The following is a 26466-nucleotide window of genomic DNA, read 5'->3' as shown; positions in this document are numbered from 1 at the left end:
CTTATAAATGTTTATCATTAAATATTAATGGTTTGAACAATAATGTCAAAATAGCTGGTTTGCTTAAATATATCAAAATGCATAAAGCCCAGATCATCTTTTTATAGGAAACCCATCTATGAAAAAAATATCTATAAAAATACTCATTTAATGACTATACCATTCTGGCTGATTCATGTGTTAAGACTAAGAGAAGGGGCACTCTTATTCCATGGAAAAATACTTATACTATGCCAAGAATTATAGATACAATTTCAGATAAAGATGGGATGCTAAGCATGTTTTTTGGAAATCAACAGGAAGTATTATACTTTGATTAATACATATTGGATACCAGGACTAAGTACTAAATATGTTGACAAATATCTGGACCTGATTACTTTAAATGCAAAAAGGGAAATTATAGCAACAGGTGATTTTAACTGCCTATTATCAGGCAATGATACTTCTAAAAATGGTAAAATAAAACTAACATCTCAAGCCAAGAAGTTAAATGACTTTACAAACCAGATGAACCTTAAAGATATACATGGTCTAAGAGAACATTATTCCTTATTCTATACTCACGATTCATATCGGTTTGGTACACAAACAAACATTGATAAGGTCTTTGTATCAAATAATATATACTCTAAAATAAGTGATGTATCTATAATGACTTGTCCACTTTCAGACCATAATGCTATAAACTTTACATTAACTATGCATACAGATGCTTTAAGATTTCTACAGAGAACTCCTGCTTACATAACTAAGTTAAAAGACTTTAGGGAATGGATAATAAAAGAAACAGACATATTTATGGAAACAAATTATAATGGTGAAGTGACTGATGCTATACGATGGGACACTTTCAAAGTTTATATATATGGTAGAATAAAATCTTGGTACCTTAAAAAATGATACAGTGGGACAAAGGATGTTTAGATTTACAAAAAAACATAGACAAGATAAAAATGAATGCAAAACCAAATAACAAAGTAGTACATAATGAAATTACTAAGTTAAATCAAAAATACTTAGAAGTTCTGAATCACAAGGTAGCCATAAACCTGAAAAATTTGAAATTACAATATTATACTGTAAATCCCAAATATCTACATAAAATAGTGGTAAAGATCCAAAAAAATAAACAATCAAAATCTTATTAATGAGATTAAATATAAAAGTGATAGTTCAGTTAAGAACATCTAACTTAATGGGCATATTAGATGTGTTCAAAAACTACTATAAAGATATAAATAACACCACTTTTGGAGACAGATAATGTAATAAATACTTTTATTCAAGAAAATATAACTACTAAGATGTCAATGCAACAGAATAACATATTAAATAAACAAATAACACTAACAGAAGTGAAAGAGCAAATAAAAAATTTAAAAGATAATAAAGCTCCAGGACTGGATGGAATAATTCCTGAACTATATAAGATTTTTCCTGAATATATAATAAAGAAAATGATGAGTGCCTTTACTATGGTTAAGCAAAAATGTATAACACCCCCATCGTGGAAATATTCAATTATCTCCCCCATATTAAAACAAGGTAAGGACCTCAATTCTTGTGATTCATATAGGCCAATTTTGTTACTAAACACTGATTATAAAATTTTCATGACAATATTAGCTAATAGAATAAAGAAAATATTACCTAATCTAATACAGAATGATCAGACAGGGTTCATAGAAACTTCATAGAAAAGTGCAAGATAACATTATTAAATTACTATCATTAAAAGACATAGCATGCAAATACAAAAAACAACTAACAATTATCAGCCTAGACATAGAAAAGGCTTTTGATTCTATTAGTTGGTCTTATCTACAAAGAATCCTGATTGGTTTTGAATTCTCCTCAGATTTTGTCAACTTATTAGTGAAACTTTATAGTGGGGCACAAGCTTAAGTGAAAATCAGATCATGTCTATCCTCACCACTAGAAATCCTCAAGGGAACTAGACAAGGTTGTCCTTTGTCACCATTATTGTTTGCTCTTTCAATGGAACCTTTTGCTACATATATCAGAAACAAGCAAAATATAAAAGGCTTTCAAGTTAATAAGGATTATTGTCCTAAGACACAATTATTTGTTGATGATATGTTGTTAAGGTTGGGTGATACTGATGGTTCTTTGCATGATGTTATAAAAACCTTAAGTAAGTTTGAAAGAATTTCAGGGCTTAAATTTAATCATAATAAATCCAAAACATTACTAATTAACAAAAAGATCAACAAAAACCTAAGAGAGAATGTTGTCGTTGTTGTCTTTCGATTTTTCCTGGTTAGGGGTCGCCACAGCAGAACTCCGGTCCACTAATGATTGGAAGTAGATTTTCACAAATGCTGAGGTGCCAGCTCAAAGTTCAACCTTCAATGAAGGTACAGTTAAAACCTACGAGAGAATAACCTGTTTAATTGGGAGAATGATGTATTAAAATATTTGGGTGTCAGTATAAAGAGTACATGGAAAGAGTTTGTTAAACTAAACTACAATAATTTAATAGCCACCATTAGTGAACTAATAAAAAGATAGAATAAAATGTTCTTCAAAATGAAGAATAGGCTCTCTTTAATTAAAATGATAATTTTACCTAAAATGTTGTTTTATATACAGTCATTGATACTAACCCCTCCAAAAAACATATTTAAAAAAATTAATTCCATGCTACTTACATTTTTATGGTTTCCCTTAAAACCTAGGATTGCATATAAATGGCACATTACAGCTTGGAACAGTAATGGGATAGCATTCCTTAGCATAGATCTTTATTCCAAATCAGTTATAATTAATGTAATATCACATTGGATTACACCTACCTGTATATCTGGCTGGAAAATAATACATGAGATTCATATAACTGATGTCAGAACTATAGAAAATCAATTTAAGGGACAATATGGAATAAGTAGAGTTCATTGGCTTTTACGTGAATTTTGTTTATTTAATAAGAAGTTTGATCATTTTTCTTATAGCATTAATCAAATATTTAATAACTTTAAAAATATAATTGATTGTAATTACAACATCAAACAATTCTTATTACTTATATTCCCTATAGCATAACTCCCCTGATTGCCTAGACTCTTTCAACATCAATGCAATGAAAAAATTAAAGGAAAATAACTTTATATTCTGGCATCGGTTTATTGAAAATAAGCGTATTAAACCACTAAACTCTCTTTCATGTAGTTTTGATAATAGTCAAGGCAGATGTTTGTTTACACACTCATTACGGCAGTTTATAGAAAACAAAATGAGAGTATCAATAAACCTAGAGACTGAATCTATAACTAGTTTGAGACAGCTTTTTATTAGGTGTCTGAAGCCGAGGTGGTACAGCGGTAGCGTTGCCTCACAGCAAGAGGTTCTCCTGTTCAATTCATGGCTGGAGTGCCTTCTGTGTGGAGTCTGCATGTCCTCCCCGTGGTCGAGTGGCCTCCGAAAGACATGCGTGAATGGGCATGCCTTCGCTGAAGATTGGGCGTCAGGCTGGCAACTCGGCACCATAAAAATATCTACTTCCAATCATTAGCAGACCGGAGTTCTGCTGTGGTGACCCCTAACCAGGAAAAGCCGAAAAGACAAACAAACTTGAAAGGACAGATGATCAAAAATTAAGTATCTCACCTATTTATAAGATACTAAGAGAAAACACTCTAAAGTTTGACTCAGATTTTTGGAATTACTATGTAAAGATTAATGGAGAACAAATATCTGATGAATCCAAAAAACTGTTACAGAAATCTACGTATGGTACCTCTTCTTCATTATCTTGGAGACTGTATACATGGAAATTTTTGAAAAGGAGTTTCTACACTCCACATAAAATAAATCTTATACTCAAAAACAGTGAAAGTAAATGTGGGAAATGTGATTAATTACTAGAGGCCAATGGGTTCACATGTTCATTGAATGTAGAACTGTTGTTCAATACTGGAAAGACTTCAGATATTGTGTAAATGCTTTATGGTCTGATAACTGTCATATTTCTAACTCACTAGTCCTATTCAATGTTCCTATACCTAATGTAATACCTAAATCTCAGATTCAGTTACTCTGGTCAAGCCTTCCAATTGCCAGAAAAGTTATTACTTTGAACTGGAAAAGTAAACAAGATTTGATGATTAAAGATTTTATTAATTTAACAAAAGTTGTTTGTAAAAAAAGAACTGTAAACCATTTGTTATAGAACTCATAACATTACCCATAAAAAAATAGCAGTGCAAAAACTGGAAAACCTTTTGAGCAAATACTGATAACTTCTCATGGATAAAATGATTATTTATCATGAATGAATGTAAATAAGTTTTGTTATTGTTTTATTGTATTTGTTATATGTACATTTGTGTATGCTTAAAATGAAAACAAAAATGTTTTTGGAAAAAAAAGAGCATCCCTATCACATCTTTTGTGCTTTCTAGTTACTCAGAAAGATTGCACTAAATATACATGTAATCTATATTTTATGGTAACATTTACAAATTCACTTCAATATTTAAGGCTACAAGAAAACCAGTGGGAAACTAAAATTAGGAGAAAGAAGGTGTGAGTTATGTTTGTGTTGCCTGTTCACTCAGAACGGTGTGCACTTAGTGTAGGCATTAAGTAATCCCAGGGTATATTTCTATTAGCATCCATATGACAATTTAATGTTAGAAAATTCCTTTCAATGAGGGGATGAACTGTTGGTTGAACTTGGAATTTCATTATTTTAAAACTGATAATATGAAATGCCTTTTTAGTGTTAAATACAATAAAGTTAAATGACTATCTTACAAAGTATAAGAAATGACACTATCTCTTGCTAAATAACTTTCTGCAACAGTCATGCTTTTGAATGAAAACAAAGGTCATTAAATACTTAAGTATCCCATCATGTGTGTTTTAGGAGAAGAAACATGTCAGGAAATTCTTATAGTATTTTTTTCTGAAGAACAGCCTTCCTTTCCCCATACTATATGTGGAAAGCATAACTGATACCCCATCCATTCATATAAAACAATGTGCAGTCTATAACTACGTTTGATAGACTGCCACACATCAGATAAACAACTGCATTTTTACATAAAACATTTTAATAAAGATGGAATTTTGTTTCGTAAGTTATGTTTTCTAGAATTTTTCTTTTTCAACAACTGGTTTTGTGAAGTATCATTAATAGGGCATAACTGAAGAATTGTTCCATTTATAGACATTAATGCATAAAAATCAAATGCTTTCTATGACTGTGTGGTTAGAAAATACATGATATGCATAGTATAGTGACTGCCATGTCTGAATTAATGTACTGTCATCAAATATAATATACAGGACAAGACTGCTGTACAGTCTGACAAGAGAGGGAAATACATTTATTCATTTCAGTTTATAGAATGAATTAGTGGCAACTCACATGCTATAAAAAAAGTGAACACTAGTTTACAAGATGCACAAAATATTTACAGATGTCACTGCTAAAACAAGTGTCAAAATTAGGCACTACATTACTTCAAATCTGGTCTATAAGTCTTTTAAAAACATTTATTAGATTCCAACTCAAGAACTCTATATTAATAAGTATGTATCATTCATGAAATATTCAGTTTCAGAATGTCCAGTCAATCACGGTCTTTTACCCCTTAAGTAACAAGCTACAATCCTAATCAATTTCTTAGAAGTGTACTTTTACCAAGCATATTTGATACAAGATACTGTATAAGGGTCTATATTACAATGTCGAACTTGTATAAGATGAATGTTGTAATATCGAACCCAAAAGTCCGAAATCCAAAAATTGCGAAGCCACAGCACATTGATTTTTTTTCCCAAGGAAAAAAAAAAATTGATGGGCCATTTTCAGAGCTTTGCTATTTTCTCCACTTTGGTGCGATCTTGGAGTTGGTATATTTAAGTAAGGTGTGTGTGGGGGGGGCACAGTTCAAGTTTAAGGTTTATTTTTTTTTTTATCATAGAACAGTGATTTCTTTTCCCCTGGGAAAAAAAATGCTGTTCTGTGTTTTTCGTTATTATTGGGTTTCGGACATTTGGGTTCGATATTACAATGTTTGAACTTATGTTAGTTTGACATTGTAATATAGACCCCTGTATAATGTCCGCAAACCTCTTTGATACATATGTGTCTTCTGGCATTAGCCTTTTCATAACTGCTCAAAATTTTTCTGTGTCTGATCTAGACCCTCTGATATTGGAGAATGATTAGATTTTAGACACTCTGACACTAGTCATTGATTAGAATATGATCCATCATGTATTCCAGACTTGCCATTCATACTTTGTTTCCTGTTGTTTAGTTTGATATTATGGTGTCTTAATCTATCCGGCAATTTTATACATCTCTTGCCACCTTTTTCTTATGTCTGACCTTACACTAGTAGGTCAACAACTGTGTTTGTTATGCCTTCCAGTCCTTCAATTACTGAGTAATAACTCTTTGGAGCACCACTGATGATAGTGAAATACTAAGCAGAAGTCTAAATAATAAAGTGATATACACAATGGGAATGAATCCAATGCCTTGTATCAACACATCAAAAAATATAATGGACATTCCTTTCTGTTTTTAGCTTTGGAGAATTGGAGGTGATATATGTTTCTGCCAGGGGAGGTGATATTAATACAACAGAAGCAGCAGCAATGAGATGGATAGCTAATCTACAAGTGGATAAACTGCCAGGAATGAATGGGCTGCTTCCTCTTAAGCCTATATTAAAGGAGTGTATGCTCCATTAACAGTAGTTGATTGGTTGTCTATAGCATTTAAATGGATGAATTAATTAGAATGTTTGTGATCTAAAGAAGGTCTTATGACCGAAAGCCCTTATCTCCATTTTATTAATTTAATTCATTTGTTTTATGCTGTCTATTGAGTGGTGGTTTTACCATTAAAAGTTTATTTTTACTTTGTCAGTGGTGTTGCGGCTCATTTATTATCTAATATAATTATGAGGTATCATTTGCACTCCATAATGTTTTATTTGGATATGATTATCTCCTGGCAAGCTTTCTAAAACTGTAAGCAAATCAAAATAGCAACTCAAGATTTCATTGCTTTGGCTTTGCGCAATGTTTGAAATGTCTTTGTGACTGTATAATTGATTCACTGCACATGTAGTCTGTTTTACCTCTGTGAATTTAGTTTACTATTCCTAGCTTCTCACAAACCATGTAACCTAAAATATGAGGAGGATTAACATCTTAAGTGCAACCTCTTGGAAAAGAAGGTTGAAAATTTTATTTTGGTACTAATATGTCAGCAGTTGATTTACTGCTTTTGGATTTATTACAGCAGGGGTTAATCAATACAGATTTATTTGAATTTTTATGGATTAAATATCCAAGAGAAGGAATTTGTTTTGGAGTTCCTAAAATGAATAAAGATCTGTATAATCCTGCCATTCAGGCCCATTACATCTGCTAAGGGAAGTAAAATTAAAAATATATCACCTTATCTAAAGTGTTGAGTGGATTGGTGTAGTGTGCTTTATCATATATTAAAGATTCCTGGGCTTTTTTTTAATAAGCTTAATCAACCTGAAACAGAAAAGTTTACTCATGCTATTTTCTTTTCAATTACCTTTATACACTGTTATTCCACAGGTCTTGGGTTTAGAGAGTTGGTGAGATAATTTTTATGTCATACAACTGATTTAACAAATGATTATATTAACACAATCTGTTGTCTTTTTTAATTGATTTTAGAGAATACTTATTATTATTATTTTTTTTTAATAATTATTACAGACAGGGGTATGGCATAACAAATGGTATGGTGGTGGCCCTCACATTTGCTAAACATGTTCTGTGTGAATAGGGACATACATTTCTTTATGCATCCTGGAATGCAAAGGTTAAGATGTGTGGGTGTTTTACACATTATATAGTTCTTCTTGTAAAAGGGAATTTAAATGATACAAAAATATATACGAGTAAGTCCAAAATAGTTGTGATTTTTTTTATTTTACTTTTGATGAGAGTCATGTGCAGGTTAATTTTTGGATCTTAGCATTACATATGACAGAAATAAATTTCACTCTAGTAAATACAGAAAACCTACTTTTATAAATAATTATATACATGCCACTAGTACATATCTATTGTATATAAAAGAAAATGTTGAAAGAGAGCAAACTATTTATCTAGATTAATTTCTTATGATGAACTTTTTACAGATAGAAGATATAATAAAACCTTTGTAATAAAAATTGTGAAAGAAGTAAACAATTCTAGAAAGACTAAATTTAACCCAATTGTATACAAAGAGAATTTTTAATGATAATTTTTCTTAGTAACAAACCAAAGGTAGATTTTACTTTAACATTTTCTGTGGTGCATAGTATCAACAGGATTAGTATTATTTTTAAGGATAATTGAAAAGTTATTCTTGGGTATCCAGAATTAGTTAAAAAAGTTGTTTTGCAGCCTCTTTTATTGGTAAAAGAGGGCAAAATCTGAAGGTTCAATTACAACAATTTGGTAGGAAGAACATATGTGCTAATGTAGGAAGTTATCCAAGAAAATCTTCTGGAATAGTTTAAAGCAGCATGCATAAATTATGTAAATTTATTTTTGAGACACTAGTATTATATTTTGAGCAGTTTTATAAGACTGTTTCTATAGAGGGTCGACTCAATTGTTCAACTACTTCTGGAGTTTATTGTGTTTGCTGCATGTTCTGTTTCTTGTTTTTATATGCCTCCCTACTGAAATGCTGGCACATGAAATGCTGAGTGCTGAGAAGCACATAAAAAAATTAAACCACAGGAGAAGACTGGATCTTGCTTTTCTCCTTTAAATGTCTTTTTTTTTTTGCCTTTGTCACCCACACCCCTCAAACTTATAGACTGCCATACCTCAGAGAAAAAGGAATATTCCAAGAAATAGCATCTCAGACTTGGGATATACATGTCTGATCTTTTGGCCATTCAGTCTTCAGATATCAAGACTCACTTTAGCAGGTCCCTACATTTCAAATGATTACCTTTTTGAATTAGTAAGATGAAAAGAGAAATTTCTGATCAGATTAAAGAACATATATGTACAATAAAAACAAAGGACATGTACAAGCATCATACAAGCACTCTATTGTATGTAGTGTTTTTTTTAATTGTATTATCTATAATAGAACAAATCACAGAAAACTCAGTAGGTGTTGATCTTGAAAATTATTTAGAAACTAACTGAGGTTAAATGGAAAATAAGACTGGAGGCAAATGTTCATCCTGGTTTAAATGAAATTATAAATATTAAATCTATTTTAAAGAGTAAGCATATGGAAATATTTATTTTTCAATTTTGAAACTGTATTTTTAACGAAGTAGAGTGAATAATGAGGGAAAAGTTTCTTTTTTTGATTGGCTGGGATAATCTCATAAATAGTTTTCATTTGCTATTTAAGTCCAGTTAATGGTTGTTGTAACTCAGTTCTTAAGAAGTCATTTTGACAAAAGTGCTTAACTGACCCTGTGATTCATGAAGCTCGGCGCAAGGCTGGCGTTAGGCTTGTGCCGACCGTGCGGTGTGTAGATGCTGCAGTAGCACCATATGCATATTAATGAAGGTGCGCTGCCGCCACAGCCACGTGCATAGGAAACGAGCGCCAGTGCATGGGGCATGTCGAAGTGCAGCAGGGAGGCATGGAAATGTCGGCTGTTGACGTGCAACCTAAAATGCTGAATATTACAGTCTGCCTGCAATAGTAATCACACCTGTAAGTGTCCGCGGATACAGAAACATATGCAAAGAATGCAAGACAGGTCTTGCGAACACAAGAAGCAAACACAAATGCACGTTAGCGAATATCGAGTCTCCATTCCTTGAACAAATGACAATTAAAACCGTGTGCCCATAGTCCAATGCAGTGTACATAGTTATACCAAATGGAAGTGAAACGCATCTTGTTAGCATGCCAACAATAGCTACGTCTAGCGCAATGGTCAGGGTTACCACCTGTCCTATATTGTGAGGGATAGTACACAGCTGGGCAGTTGTGTCCATACCGATACCATTCTAAGTGTAAAATATCCTGCGACCGTATGACATAATTATGTCCCACATCACATGTAATAGTCACGTACAATAGTAATATCCATATGTAACATACCACGTTACAAGAAATAGAATAAGCAAGTATACGAAACAGACGGAGCATATAAACTGCTACAACAATAAGCCAACAAGTAGGCATAAAACAAAAGTAGTATCCATAGTACTGACCATGGGTATGTGTTGACTTGTAGAATCCGATTTGTGTCTGGAAAATATCCCATGCTGGCAATATAAAAAGGTGGCAACCCTACCAATGGTCAGAGCAGTCGGCCAGAAATCCGCCCATATACAGTCTAAGCCATTTTTGTCAGTGTAAAAGTTGAACGGGTATTACCTGGGTGTACCTACCATGTCATGAAAGATAAGTATTGGCGTGTATCTATGTGCGTGATGTATAGCATGTGGAAGGTGAAAAATGCCAGGGTAGTCCTCAGACCCATACAGGTACCTGACATATGTAGTGTATGCAAATGTGTTCCCTTGACTGTGCCATGGGCCATCAACCAAAGAAGGGATGGATGAAGTGTCTGGAATATTTGTGTGGGGATGATGGTTGATGTTATAATCCACAAAGGCGAGACTGTGCTGGATGCACAATAGGTGAACTTGAGGTGTATGAGGGAGCAGCGTGTAAATCAGAAAGAAACACATAGAACAAGCATACACATCCGCAATACAACCTGACAGGCCATACTGCAGAACACAATCTCACAAACATGTGAATATTAAAATGTGCGATACACATGTACAGAAACGTCACCGGCACATACCCACAGAATGCTCTGGATGGAACGGGACCATCCAAATGTAACACACCTGGATGCATAATTGAATACCCATCATCCACTCTACAGCACACAACCCGCCCCCATTCTTGAACGTCCACCAAATCCAGCCATACTCGGGCGACTAGCTTGGCGCAGCCATAGCTACACAAACTGACCACTACCCATATGTAGTAGGCAGTGTCACCCTAGGCAGTGTCAGGATTGCAAACTATGTATCCTGTGCATGTAAAACCCTAACACATTTTCGTAAATCCAAAAGAATGGACGGTTATTGGCTTGTTCAATTTTTGGATATCCCTCATGGGATAAGTATCCTATGTAAACATCAGACTTGGTATCACAACACGATGTCCAGTCCTGTAGACATCTGGACACAAGTTGTATGTGCAGTAGTGGTTCACGAGACTGTTCAGCCTCTAGATGGTCATGCAGAACCTACTACCCAGGATCAAACACCTGCCCGTGATGCACGTCTCCCCACAAGAATTATCGAGAGAATATATTGTACACAGTCGCATGGTGGCACTTGGAAATAGGGTGATTAAGGCGCTGACGTAAGCAAGGTGCCACCTGACCCACTGTGTGAGGGACAGTCACTGTTTGGGTAGGTGTGTCCTGACCAAGAAGGATACAATGGCAAATGTCCTGTGATTGTAGGAAATAACTATGTACCATACGTCATGTAACAGTTGCCTAAAACAGTTATTTCTGGATGTAAAATACGTAAATCAGACAAGAAACAGAATAAGCAACTAAAGTGCTACAGGAATAGGCTCTCATCTAGGAAAATAATGAATGTTCTAAACCCTGTACTGACCATGGGTATGTGTTGGCCTAAACAATCTGGTGTGTCCAGAATATAGTCCATCCTGGACATATGTAAATGTGGCAACCCTACCAATGGTCAGAGCATTCTCACAATAACTGGCCAGCCTCTGAATCACCCACAAAACCAGTGACCTTTGGAGGAAAGGTGTTGAATGACACTCGAATGACCAAGGACAATAATTAAGAGTAATAGACGCATTTAACTGCAGAAAACAAGTATTAATACATACGGCTCTACTAATATTGTAGAAGTGTCTGTGATTTTCCCTGATTTGTCATTGCCTTGTCCTTGTCACTATTACAGAGGTCCGTACACATATGTACACCAACCAACTGTCACATATGTAGACAGTACTATTGCATACCTGTAGTGAAGTCATAAGTGATGTCCAGAATAATATTCATCATATATGTGACGGAAATAGTCAAACATGAATGGAAACACCAGTGGAAACACACCCCCACCCTGTATTATGTAGTGGAACCACCCCCCACTATATTATGTAGTGCCAACATAATAATCTGGTCAGAGGTGGCCAAACCCCTGCATCTGTAAACACAGGTAGAATGTTAAAATTGGGACCAACTCCATCCATGTGCTAAGTCTGACATTAGAACAGGGTCAGGGAAGTTCCAGTCACCAGTCGGACAACCAAAACCCGGATCACCACATGAACACCCTGACAATCAAACACACGTATGTGCCAGGACTATAAGCTTTGGAGTTCTGAATATCCTTGGAGTAAGTAAACATGCAGCACGGGTCCAGAGCAGTAGGGAATAGGGAATGTTGTATGTGTAGTAATGCGGTTTTCCCAGCAGGAGAATGGATGCCTGCTGTGTAAGTAAAGTGGTAAGGCGTATGTTAGGGTAGCTATGAACCATGGGTATACATATAAATGAAGCAGAACACAAATAGTGTGGTGGTTAGAGCATCCGCCTAACGTAAATGCATTCCCAGTTCAAGTATGACTAGCACATATCACTCTCTTGTGTAATGAATGCCTCTGTGCTGTAACGCCAACATTTAAACACGTAAAGGTGAACGTGTGTTTCGCATGGGGATGTTAACCGGATTCCATCAAAGTGGAACTGTCATAATGAATAAGGCACACCTAAGCACAAAGAAGTGGCAGTAAACATATGTAACTCACAAAGGGATATGCAAGTGCGCCTGCGCGTGTGTAAGCAGCTCCCAGCATAAGAAATATATGTTGTTTTATTCAGATGTAACTTATATATAGCTATATAGATGTGTGTATAGATATATATCCACAGACATAAAATAAAGAAATACATGAAAAGAAAAAACAATTTTATATATATATATATATATATATATATATATATATATATATATATATATATAGAATGAACGCTGAAAGGAGAAAGCATACACACGGGTTGTGAAGGAAATCTAGAGCAACTAAAGTATCATACAGTGCTTGCAGCGTATGTCAGATAAAGCTGCCCAAGAGTGAGCAGAGCACTGCTATTCACACCAGAGGCAGGGTTATACCAGTGGGCATAATATCGTTGAACTGCTACATCAACATTACACACAGACGGAATGTAGTTCATGTTGTGACCACCTACACTTGTAACCCGCAGATGGCCGTAATCCATAACACCAGGAAAGGCATGTATGTGCAAATAATACATGAGGCGGTATAAAATGTGTGTAGGGCCCCTAACACTCTGGAGAGGGCAATGTGCAAAGGTGTGTCATGGCTGCGATATCATGTGGATAATGGCTGTTACGCATGGAACCTCAACACAGGTGAGTTGGAGGAACTATGGCTATGCTGTTATGGATACAGGAGTGCCAGGGTTGGTTGCGCCGGTTCCAATGGAGTGGCCCGTGTAGGTCAGCTAGTACGTAGGTGCGATTCTCAGCTAGAGCGTCTTCTGCGTGGAGACATGCGTGAATGGGCGTACCGTCGTTGAAGGTTGTGTGTCAGGGCTGGCAACTATGCACGTAAAAGTCTATCAGCCAATCATTAGCGGACCGGAGTACCGCTGTGGCAACCCCTAACTGGGAAAAGCCGAAAAACACAACAACATGCAGACATCAATATGTTGACATACATTCTCTGTAACACATGCACTCCATTTATTGACATAAATAATACGAATGTGCGCAGACACAAATACAGTAGCAGGCATACTAGGCTGTGTAGACGAGGAATAGATCAAATGACACTGTATCACATCACACTTATCAGCCGTACTCCATACATGAACAAAGTGCGACATCTGTCCGCTGTATAACGTGCTATATACCGATTACGAGTTAACCGGAGTGAAGTGTCGGTGTCATAATGACTAAGGCAATAGTATGCTGTTGAAGCAGAGATAAAACCCAATACGCATGTGTAAGTGTGTTTGTACGGGAAATGTATTGCTCAATGGACACACAGATGTGTGTGTATCCATACATACACACACACACATATACAAATATATATATAAAAATAAAACTTCTATTTAAAACAATAAAATAATAAATAAAGTAAATAAAGCTTGCAGGCATTAAACAGTTCAATTAAGCTTTCGCTCTTATTAGATGAAAGAGCTTCTTCAGAATAACCAAATTTTCAAACACATACAGTATAATTCAGAGTAAATCACATGTAAGTACAGTAACCAATGAATTAAATCAAAACATTAGTACAGAGACCAATGAAATATCAATATAACATTCAAACAGTACCAATGAAATAGTATAAAGTGTGAAACTAATATGAATATGTATATATGTACATGGAATGCATATTCATAAGGGTAAAGTACATCACTCCTAAGAGTTCCATCTTAAAGCACATTTGATGTTGACACTTTCACTCAACCCAGGGAATGCTTCTGAATTCAAAAGCAACTGCCACTTAAGTTCCCTTAGTTCTAGGTAACATTCCCAATCACCAAAAAAAACATTCTACTTGTTCAAGAATAATAAAATAAAATTTCTTAAAAGAAGTGCAGGCAATGCTATGTTTAGCTAGGGCATTGTTCATATTATTAGGGTCTTAAAAGAAGTGCAGGCAATGCTATGTTTAGCTAGGGCATTGTTCATATTATCTCTGAGCACAGGCAGTTACAGAACGCGCTACCGAGATTACTGGAACACAGCACTCCCAGAGACATACTTCTAGGTGGGTGACATCATCAGCAAAGGCAAAGATGCCAATAGGGAATGTATGGAGAGTGAGCAGTCTAAAAGCATTACTCTGTCCCCAGGCAGCTGGAAACACACACAAACACACACACACTTGGCAGGGTTGGGAGTTTAACATAGACCTAGCTACCTTATCACACTACAGCATTATACAGTTACAGAATGCTCTATCGAGATTACTGGAACACAGCACTCCCAGAGGGATACTTCTAGGTGGGTGACATCATCAGCAGAGGCAAAGACACCGATAGGGAATGTATGGAGAGTGAGCAGTCTAAAAGCATTACTCTGTCCCCAGGCAGCTGGAAACACACAGACACACACACACACACACACACACACACACACACACACACACTTGACAGGGCTGGGATTTGAACATAGACCTAACTACCTTATCACACTACAGCATTACGCAGTTACAGAACGCGCTACCGAGATTACTGGAACACAGCACTCCCAGAGGCATACTTCCAGGTGGGTGACATCATCAGCAAAGGCAAAGATGCCAATAAGGAATGTATGGAGAGTGAGCAGTCTAAAAGCATTACCCTGTCCCCAGGCAGCTCGAAACACACACTTGGCAGGGCTGGGAGTTGAACATAGACCTAGCTACCTTATCACACTACAGCATTACGCAGTTACGTAATGCTCTACCAAGATTACTGGAACACAGCACTCCCAGAGGCATACTTCTAGGTGGGTGACATCATCAGCAAAGGCAAAGACGCCGATAGGGAATGTATGGAGAATGAGCAGTCTAAAAGCATTACTTTGTCCCCAGGCAGCTAGAAACACACACACACACACACAACACACACACACACACACACATGGCAGGGCTAGGATTTGAACATAGACCTAACTACCTTATCACACTACAGCATTACACAGTTACAGAATGCGCTACCGAGATTACTGAAACACAGCACTCCCAGAGGCATACTTCTAGGTGGGTGACATCATCAGCAGAGGCAAAGACGCCAATAGGGAATGTATGGAGAGTGAGCAGTCTAAAAGTATTACTCTGTCCCCAGGCAGCTGGAAACACACACACACTTGGCAGGGCTGGGATTTGAACATAGGCCTATCTACCTTATCACACTACAGCATTACGCAGTTACAGAATGCGCTACTGACATTACTGGAACACAGCACTCCCACAGGCATACATCTAGGTGGATGACAACATCAAGAATGGAACAAATGCCTATAGGGATTGTATGGAGTGTGAGCAGTCTAAAAGCATATTACTGTCACAAGGCAGATGGAGACAAACACATGGCAGTGGTGTGAGCAGGACAACTGCCTATCTACGGAGCACTATTACAATACTACAGAGATACGGGACGCGCCACAGGCAGTACACCTTTCAAGGCAGTCAACCAGTGTGTTCAATGTAGGAATCCATCCTGACATGGGGTATGGACATCTGTTGCCTGGATGACCACTATCGCTATACAGGATTACAGTGGTCATGCCCATACACAAAGGCACATAACCAACACAAGGTGTCACTGGGCATGCTCACACACTTAGTAGCACACGTCTGTTTGGAATATACTATGTGTCCATCTACACAATGGCGTACTGGGCATGCTCACACACTTAGTAGCAAAGGGTTGTCTTGTATGCACACAGATTCTAAACATGGAAGGGCATAGTGTGTCGATAGTCAACATTGTTAGCACAAACGCTGCACTATATATATCTGACACCGGTCTTCAGTGCTAGATGTGTAGCGTTCATAATCACAGTTGACAATCCAGATCCAACAATGGGGAATACGGACATCTCTGCAGTGAGGAACACCTGTCATATGGCACAGTTGTGCACAATAGCACTACCACCGTATACCTCAGATACAGACCTGTGGGCTATAAGACCGTTACGGACCACTCCAGGTGTTAGTGTCCCCACGTACATGAAGGCCACTCACATGTACTGACCAGTACACACTCAAGAGCCATCACAGATGTGTCAGGTGCAGATCACAGTAGTAAATGCCGCATTCTATTATGTAGCCCTCAGACATCACCATGTCCTTGGACCAGCAACACACATCCATATATTAGTACAACACCATGTTACTCATGACCAGTGGACTGTACATAGCTCTACAGCAACTGTGCAGACTACACATGTACTGACAGGGTGCCATCATGTGTTATGCAATGCAATGATACTACTGTTCATAACCAGGTCGGCTCTACACATAACAGAGGCCCTGGGTCTTATACAGCTGTAACAGATAACTGTTGCTGTACACCAAAAAACATACTCATGTTTGGATATGACATACATGTAATTGCCGTGGATATGTACATGGTCCACACACACACACACACACACACACACACACACACAAACACACAACACATATGTACATAGCATAGCTTTTGCTGTCCTCCGTGCAGACAAGTGGCTACAGCAATCACACACATTCACATGGAAGGTAGGTCCATGGCTGTTGAAAGCTAATAGTACATAAGGTAGCAATGTTGACTGAGGTAACATTCCCTCTGTACTAATTACCCATGACAACTATCATATCATACAACAGTCTATGTGTCATGTATGTCATCACACATGTCCACCAATTGCAATGCATACAAACATGGCTACATGACAGGAATGTAGGACCTACACACATGTACATGTAGTGGTGTGCATTCAGCTACCATGCATGTGCAGTAGCTGATGTATGCAGTTCATCTGTGTCTAACTACAACATGCAGTTGCAATGCAGCCCCATCATTGCCACCTGTATATGGTGAAATACTGACAGTACGGTAGGATGTACATCAGGTATGGATGGATGTGTGTACATAAAGTGGTGGTCCACCTTTGCAGATGGATGTTTGCTGAAGACAGCTCACAGGTGTGTCACAAGCCGTCCTACCATAACATGCGCAAACAGTACGCTATGTTATTGTTACTTGAAGGTGAAGACATACAACCTACACAGCGGTCAGGGTGTCACTGACTGTAAATCACTTGACACCTGTAACACTTACGTCCTCCCGTGTGCATATAGCAGCACAATTGCTGAAGGTAGCATCAGTACACATAATGCGGGCAATACTGCTGCATGTCTGTCAGACATATCATCATATAGCAGGTGTTTGATTCACAGTACTGCCATGTGTGTTTGCTTGTGTGACCATATATGCCACGTATGGTGGGCAATACATCCCAGTTGTTACACACCCCTGTACACTGTTGTAGAGATCTGTACATACTGCAGTGTAGAAAGCAAGACATAGGCAAGGGTGGTGTGTGTATCACGCACATGTTAGCTATCTGTATGTGAATGACATTTGTGGACTCCACAGTGTGTGTGTGTGTATGTATGTATGGCTGTCGTGTGCATGGAGTGAGGGTGTATGCTACCATACAGAACAGATAGGATCCCTAACCCCTCATGGTGATGCAATCTACTACCCTGTTGATGCCGTCGGTCTCAGGCATTACTGCCTACCTGTACATGTTCATTCTCTGTGTCGCGTCATGTGGGTGCACAGTACTGTGAAGATGATTACCACATAGGCAGGGGTCCTCACCTCAACACTATCAAGTATGTGTTATAGTGTTGTTGACCCCGTGAGTGTGGGTGTGTTACTGTGTGTGTCTGTGTATGTCTGTGCGTGTTCTCATCCTGTAATGTGAAAGTGTATTACTGCTACACAGTGAGGCCTCATGCTCTTAAATGGCCCCTACCCTTGACATCAGCTAGACCACTGTGTAAACCCCCGCACCATGTCACTGCACCTGTTATGTGGCCCGGTATGGATGTCATGTCTCTAACCACTGTAGCCTAGTACACAGCTCACATGCTTCTGGATCAGCAGATGTATGGACATCTGTGGAATGTTAGCCTTTCTAACAGTGAGGTTGAGGCTACATATAGCATGCTGGTATTGCCATACATGCCTGTGAGTACTTCACATTTACACATGGGAAACTGCAAACACTGGTACTTATTGGCACATGCAATTAGACCTTAAGGAGGGAAGCAGGGTATAATTACCAACATGCTGTTACTGTTGTTACCAAGACACATACTGTGAACATATAACAATGCATTCTAAACCTGTACTACATGGTATGTCTGCTGCATGTCAACAGTACACAATAAATGTAGTATACACTTATCTCACTATTCTGTTCACCCTGTGCATCAGACCATATGAGCATGTCCCTGCACCGATGGTGTGGATGACAGGGATGTGGCACAGGCATCATCATATGCACAGGGTGATAATGTTTGCCAGGGGCATAGGCTGCAGCAGTGGATGACAGTGGGTCAGGGCTGGTGATCTAATTGGACATGTGTGGTTGTTATGCATGTGGGTGTTGCGGTGCCCTACAGATGTTTTTGCTGTGTGCGTGTATGTGTGCACACAGTTCTGCCATGTGTCCAGCCTACACAGGGGTATTATTGACAGCTCCAGATTGTACAGACCAGGATGTACAGCTCACTGTGTCCGGCCACAGCCATGTGACCTGTGCCTGCCAGGGGTTGCACGGGCACTACCAGGCAGAGGTACAGATTGGCTACTGTCCGATGACACATGTCCACTGGAACCGTGTCCCCACTGGGAACGTCCAGGGCCACGTCCACGTGGCCTGCTGTGTCCTGGCGTGGACAGCGCAGCACCAGCTGCACTGCTACTGCTACTGGCACTATGGGAGCGGGCATGTGAGGTAGCTCGTTCACGTAGACCTGCACCAGATGGTGTAGCTGGCCTATGTCCACGTGGCCTATGCCTCACTCCTACCAGATGTTCCAGTACAGACAGCTCACGCTCGCGGATTGCCATGCCACGGTCAAGGATTCCAACCATGTCACCCAATCGCCTGTCCAAAACGCCAGCAATCTACTGTTGAGCATTTGCCAATGCCTGGATGTTGTCATTTACAGAACGGATAGCAGCCCTCTGAAGCCTCTGCCCTTCTCTGTTCTGCTGTTCAGCACATGCCTGTGCCACCATTACAGTCTGGAACATGTGTCTGATGACACCAGCTGCTGCGCTCTGTCCTGCAGATGCATGTCTGCCAGAGGTCCTCCTACGAGCAGTACTGGCCACATGCCTGTGTGGCACATCTGCAGTCATTTCACTGACACCATGGTGTGAAGACACACCTTCTGTAGCCACCACATGTTCCTGTTCCAAGCTAACACATGCTGACTGTCCTTCCTCTATGGCCACTGGTGATGGGGTATGTGTTGGCATGAGAACTGTGTGCGGGGAAGAGGGGGATATAGCTGGGATGGCAACCATTGGCACAGATTCAGCCCCTGACAATCCTGCCTGTACCTCAAGCATATGTTCATCACTGATAGAGTCTGTGGGGACACTAACATCAGATGGACCGCAGGAGGGTAATGCACCTACATCACCTTTGAATGCAAAGACTCTACATTACAATAGAAACACACACACACAGACAGAGACACACACACACACACACAGAGAAAGAGACAGACAGAGACACAGACACACACACACAGTGACAGAGACAGGGACAGAGACAGAGACACAGACACACAGAGACAGACAGAGACACACACACACACACACACACACACACACACACAGACAGACAGAGACACAGAAACACATACACGGAGAAAGAGACAGAGACACAAACACACACACACACATACACACAGACAGAGACACACACAGAGACAGAGACACAGACACACACACACAGAGACAGAGACACAGACACACACACACAGACAGAGACACAGACACACAGAGACAGAGACACAGACACACACACACACAGACAGAGACAGACAGAGACACAGACACACACACACACACACACACACAGACAGTGACAGACAGACACAGACACACACACAGAGACAGAGACACAGACACACACACACACACAGACAGACAGAGACACAGACACACACAGAGATAGACAGAGACAACAGACACAGAGACAGACACACACAGACAGAGACACAGACACACACACACAGAGACAGAGACAGACAGAGACACAGACACACACACACAGAGACAGAGACAGACAGACACACACACACACAGAGACAGAGACAGACAGAGACACACAGACACAGAGACAGAAACACACAGACAGAGACACAGACACACACAGACAGACACAGACACACACAGAGACAGACACAGGCACAGACACACACACACACACACACACACACACACACACACACACACACACACACAGACCATGCATGTGATTTGACAGAAGGCATGCAGCATGCATGTGATACAGCAGACAGCATGCAGCTCAGACATTAATAGTGGTAGTTAGCATACATCCCTGGGTTGCACACAACAGCAAGCAGGTGTCATATCAGAAGCCATACATTTCACACAATCATGGCAGTAAGCATGCATCCCTGTGATACACCATGTGGACCAGCACAGGTTAACAGTACACGTGGATGGTGTGACCTTGACATTAACATGTAGTATGACATGTAATCTGCTGACGTGTGCATTGACATGCATACATGTTTGACACAATGTTGTCCTGACACATGTACAGTGGTGTAATGGTGTCACATTGCAGTGTTGTCTGTATGCTCTACAGATAGAATGCACTTTTAGCAGATGTGCATGAGCATTGAAGGGTAGTACGAGGCATCTACATTGCCATACAGTGTGAAGTATAGACACAGTGCCATTGCATGGCATCATGAGGCGTCTATATTGCTATACAGTGTGGAATACACACACAGTGCATAGCCATGACTGCGTGCATACACATTACATAAATACTGTGGATTGTGACCCACGTCGCTGAAGTGTATACACACTAAACCATGCTGTGTCATGTGACAGGTCACCGGAAGACTTACGGATGACACCCCCTGCACAACTGCTAAAATATCTTAGCTGCCTGGCAACTGTGTCCACACATGGCAGACTTGTCAATACACCATGTCCCACATGACATTTATGTACCACACACATGAGGTGCATGGCTGACAGTGATGTCCAACAGCAGCAAGGGAAATGTACGGTATCTGTGGCCTGATGTGGTGTCTATGTATGTGGAAGCTGTACAGGTGACTACTGTCATGCTGTGACACAGTCATGATGTTGAACACATCTTATGTGGTCGAATTAAGTGACACCTCCACAAGCTGTGCACAGGCTTTTAGGATGTACAGTGTTCCACATCTACTATATAACCATTCAACAAAGGCTATAGTTGGACCATGTGTGGACAATGTGCAACAGGGTGTACACACATACACATCACATCTACTGTGTGTTGCTATATGTCTCTGGCCATCCTCCATGGCCATGTGTGAACATGTGTTGGCCAAATGTTTGTGATGGCCATCTATCTCACATGTCTGTGTTGTCTCATATGACATACACCCATAGATGTCAGATACATCACTGTCCACAGGGTTATGCAGACAAAGGGTTGTATGTTTGGTATGTGGGGTATGTTTTATGGGATAGTGAGACAATGTTGCAGCCGGAACACTACATGTCTGGGACATGTCAGATGGCACATCACAATGTGTGCACCCATTGCAGGGGCGTATGCCACAATGGTGAATCCTGTGGGCTGCCCATATCCCAGCTCACTGTGTGGTACTGTTTGCGTACCACACATGTGTTGTTCCAATGTATAGTACATATTCCTGCACTGAACAACACCTCCACCGTTGTATGCACAGCTGTCCACACATCTAGCAATGACAGATACTGTGGTTTCATGTTGGTGTTTCATTTATTTGTATATATTGCACATGGGTAGCCAGTGTGATTGATGACAGATGCAACCTGTATATCGTGACTGGACCATACATTATGTGTACATGTGTTAACTGGCCACATGGCGAATAGATCTATGCATTAACATGCCTGATACTGATAACTGTCTCACCTGCAATGAACTGCTGTCTATGCGGCACGCCAGAGGTACCTGTATAGGGGTGACACAGCAGTTTGATCATTATCCATGACTGTATGGCAGCTACAGGGTGCACTGTGCATGTTAACACATTCGTCTGTACAATAGCATACAGTATGCAGTATGCACATGTGTGCATACACAGGGTAGCATAATATAGTATGTGGCATGTGTGTAAACATACCTTGCATATGATGTTACATTACATATTGTACAGTGACACATGCAACCAAATGGGATATAATAGTTATATGTGCAGTAGTGACTTACCAGGCAACTCCAGGCTCGGTGGTTGGTAGACACCCACCTCCACGATGGCAGCTAGTGTTTGTGGATGCTGTTCTGAGGGGGTCCCCAGTCTGGCCAGTAGCTCCTCGGTAGGTGTGAGTGGAGGCTGGGTTGGTGGCCCACCACCTGTTCTACCTTGTTCCCTGGCGATTGCATTGGCACGCTGTTTCGCATGTTGGATCAGGTCCGTGCAGTGTCTGCGCACCTGCTGGTAGGTACGGTTATGGCCACCCACATCATTAATCCTCCTGCAAAGTTCCTGCCACAGGTCATCATGCTGCTGGGCATGCTGTGGCACACGGCTGAACAATACCTCATAGTTATCATGGAGGTACGGTATGAGGGCATTATCCTCCAAGGGGCTATATGCTGGCAGGCGTGATCGAGGCATTATCTGGAAGACATAATGATGGAGACAGGTCACAGTATCTCAGAGATGCACAGATATACAGCTGCACATACACGTGTATTAAATCTACTACATATGAACAGTTATCTTTGCAAATCATCATGACACTGACACTACTGACATGTTTGTGTCACACACATGTAACACCCGTTGTGCATTGGATAGTATCACCATATATGTGTGTCACCTCATTACATTGCCCATACTCCATGTGAATGCTGTCTTGATGTGGGCATGTCTGTTTGCTTATACTGGTGTTCTTACCTATCAGCACATGCCTGGATGTGTCCACAGTAATGCTGTTGACCTTGATGCTGTGTATATGTCACATATCAGCACATACACTGCCTTAACGGACATGAGCAGTGACAATGCAGACATGCGCAGGGAAACCTTTACATGCATGTGTTTTGCCATATACAGCTACACGGCATTGTACAGCAGTTCAACATCTTGCCATGTATCGCCTGTGTTGCACATGTGATACTCATGGGACAATGGGTAGCCGGATGTTATTCGCAGGGATGGTTATCAACTATAGCATGTACAGACAAGGTCATGCAGTAGTGTGTGTGCCCTGGGCCATGTATGGGCATAGGATGTGAGGTTTTCTTGCTGTATCCGACAGCCATGTTGCCACCATCAGGTGCATCAGTGCCACATTACTGATCCAGACAGTTAATGATACATCTACCATGTGGTCATCGCACCATGTATGACAGAGATGACATGTGCAGCTTTGATGGACAGGGTTGCATGGTATGGCAGGAGTATGTAACATGTATGGCACAGGGATCTGTCCAGCATGTGGCGATCCTTGTAGTAGGAAGGTGGCTGTCCATGACATATGTCTTTCAGATCAGGATATGTACATGTAGCATGTCCAACATCACAGTGTTGCACATGTCTTTATGCAGGGTAGCCAGCATGCTGCATAGTGGAGGTGATGATTGTGAAGACTGGTGTCGCCCATCCACGCATGGCCAATATCCCTTAAAGGTGATATGTGATCCAATATTGGTCACCCGAGTGCTGAGTATGGCTGTCCAATGATCTCCATGCTCACGGATGGCACCCTGTCATGACTTGGGTTGCCTCGTATGCCTACCTAATAGGCCTGGAGACGTCACCAGCTCAGGGAGGTAAACTGCACAGCACCATCCCTTACACACAGTGTCCATAATGTTGACCGCTGCCTAGGTGGTAGTTAATGGGTACAGGGTTATTAACCTAGCAGTGACAATGCAATAAGCAGCTGTCAGACTGTGCACATATGTCACGCACCTCACCCACAAAGCCCATTCTGTATGTTGTCCACAACACTGAGACAGCTATTGCTCCTAGGTCATGGCCATTCACATCCTTACATATGCAGATGCCTCCCATTTGTCTGTCTGGTATGGGCTACAATGAGGGGGGAGTACAAAACATTAACCCTGTTTTACTGTAGCTGCCACTGGTGTGATATGCACATGTCACTCAGACACCCTTTGCAGTGTTGCTTCTGTCAACAGGCCACTGGTAGAACACTCCTGTGACATACAAAGGTACATCTAGTATACTCAGTGTAGGTGGAACACAGTATGGGTGATGATGTCCTATGACCTGTCACAGGTATGCTATGCAGTGTGAAATCATCTGTACTGTCATCTACATCTGTACTGGTAACATCTACGTTGATTAAAGTTCATGGACTTGCAGACCATACTCAGCAGGGTAACAGTGCAGTGCCTCCCATTATGACTGGCGTCTCCACTTTGTGGGTTGTGATGACTGTTGCTGTGCTCTATTCAGTGTTTTCACAGACTGACATGAACCTATGTTTTACATGGAAGTGTATGTGTAGAGCAAACTGTTTTGCCATATGTGTATGATACGACCAGGGATGTGGACACGTCACATGCAGCCCGAGTGCACCTTGTACCATCATAATTATGGTTACAGGGTTTCTGTAGTGTTCATGAATATGTGATTGTGTACCTGTTGGGGGGGGGAGTGGGTTTATATTATCCAACACCCTATCTGTATTGCATATTCATGCTCAGCACTTGTTCAGAACATGTAAGCACTTCATGAGCTACTAATTACTATAGCACCCATTCCAACTCATTTCCTACAAGTACACCGTTTGTCCTTACATTTCCAGCTTGCTTACAGTACAACAGCTGTTGTACACAAGTACCTCACATATCTTGTGAGACATGGTTGAATATACAGGCATGTCCAAGTGTCAATTACCAGTGTTATTGCCTGTCTATATGATGAATATGGCAAACATGAGGCGATATAGCAATTGTCTCATGTACACAGTCAATGCTCACCTTCTAACATACGACACTACAGCCTGTGGGAGATGCACATATGTAGCCATGCTGGGGGTAATGCTCTCTCCAACCCAGACTGAACCTGACATTCATGTGGGGATGTTAAACGTTTGCAACACACCCCACTCATCACATAGTCTCACTAGATCTCCACCACCACAGGCCACACATAGTATGACTACGACATTTGCAGAACCTCTCCATACTCTCTGTGTAGGCGACAAAGGCAGCCCCCATCACCAAACACAACACCAATTACTTATAGCCCACAGACTCATGTGTGCCCATCAACTACAGCCAATAGGGTGTTATAACATACCCAACACACTAGTCATAGGTGACTCTGTAGGTGGTCACACTGATGTCCCACTCAGCAGGCTACACAAGGTGATAGTCGCTTTCATCTGGCTGTCGGGTAACAGGATCCACAACATAACCTATGCACTCATGCCACTCCTCACCAGGTACAATTTGACTGTCATTCTCCATGTTAGTGTGAATGCCCTGAGATGTAACTTCCTGGACTACATGTACAGGGACATGCAATAGCTCTCTGATCTTGTAGCCCAGGAAGGTATTGCCCAAGCCCTGAGAAACATTCTGCATTCATCCAGACTGATACCACTGTACAACGATTGAATGTTTCACTTCAACAGTTGCCTG

This window comes from Protopterus annectens, chromosome 14.part0 (genome assembly GCF_019279795.1).
Source record: "Protopterus annectens isolate FY-2018-M chromosome 14.part0, PAN1.0, whole genome shotgun sequence".
Lineage (NCBI taxonomy): Eukaryota > Metazoa > Chordata > Ceratodontiformes > Protopteridae > Protopterus > Protopterus annectens.
This window is presented reverse-complemented; position numbering follows the sequence as displayed.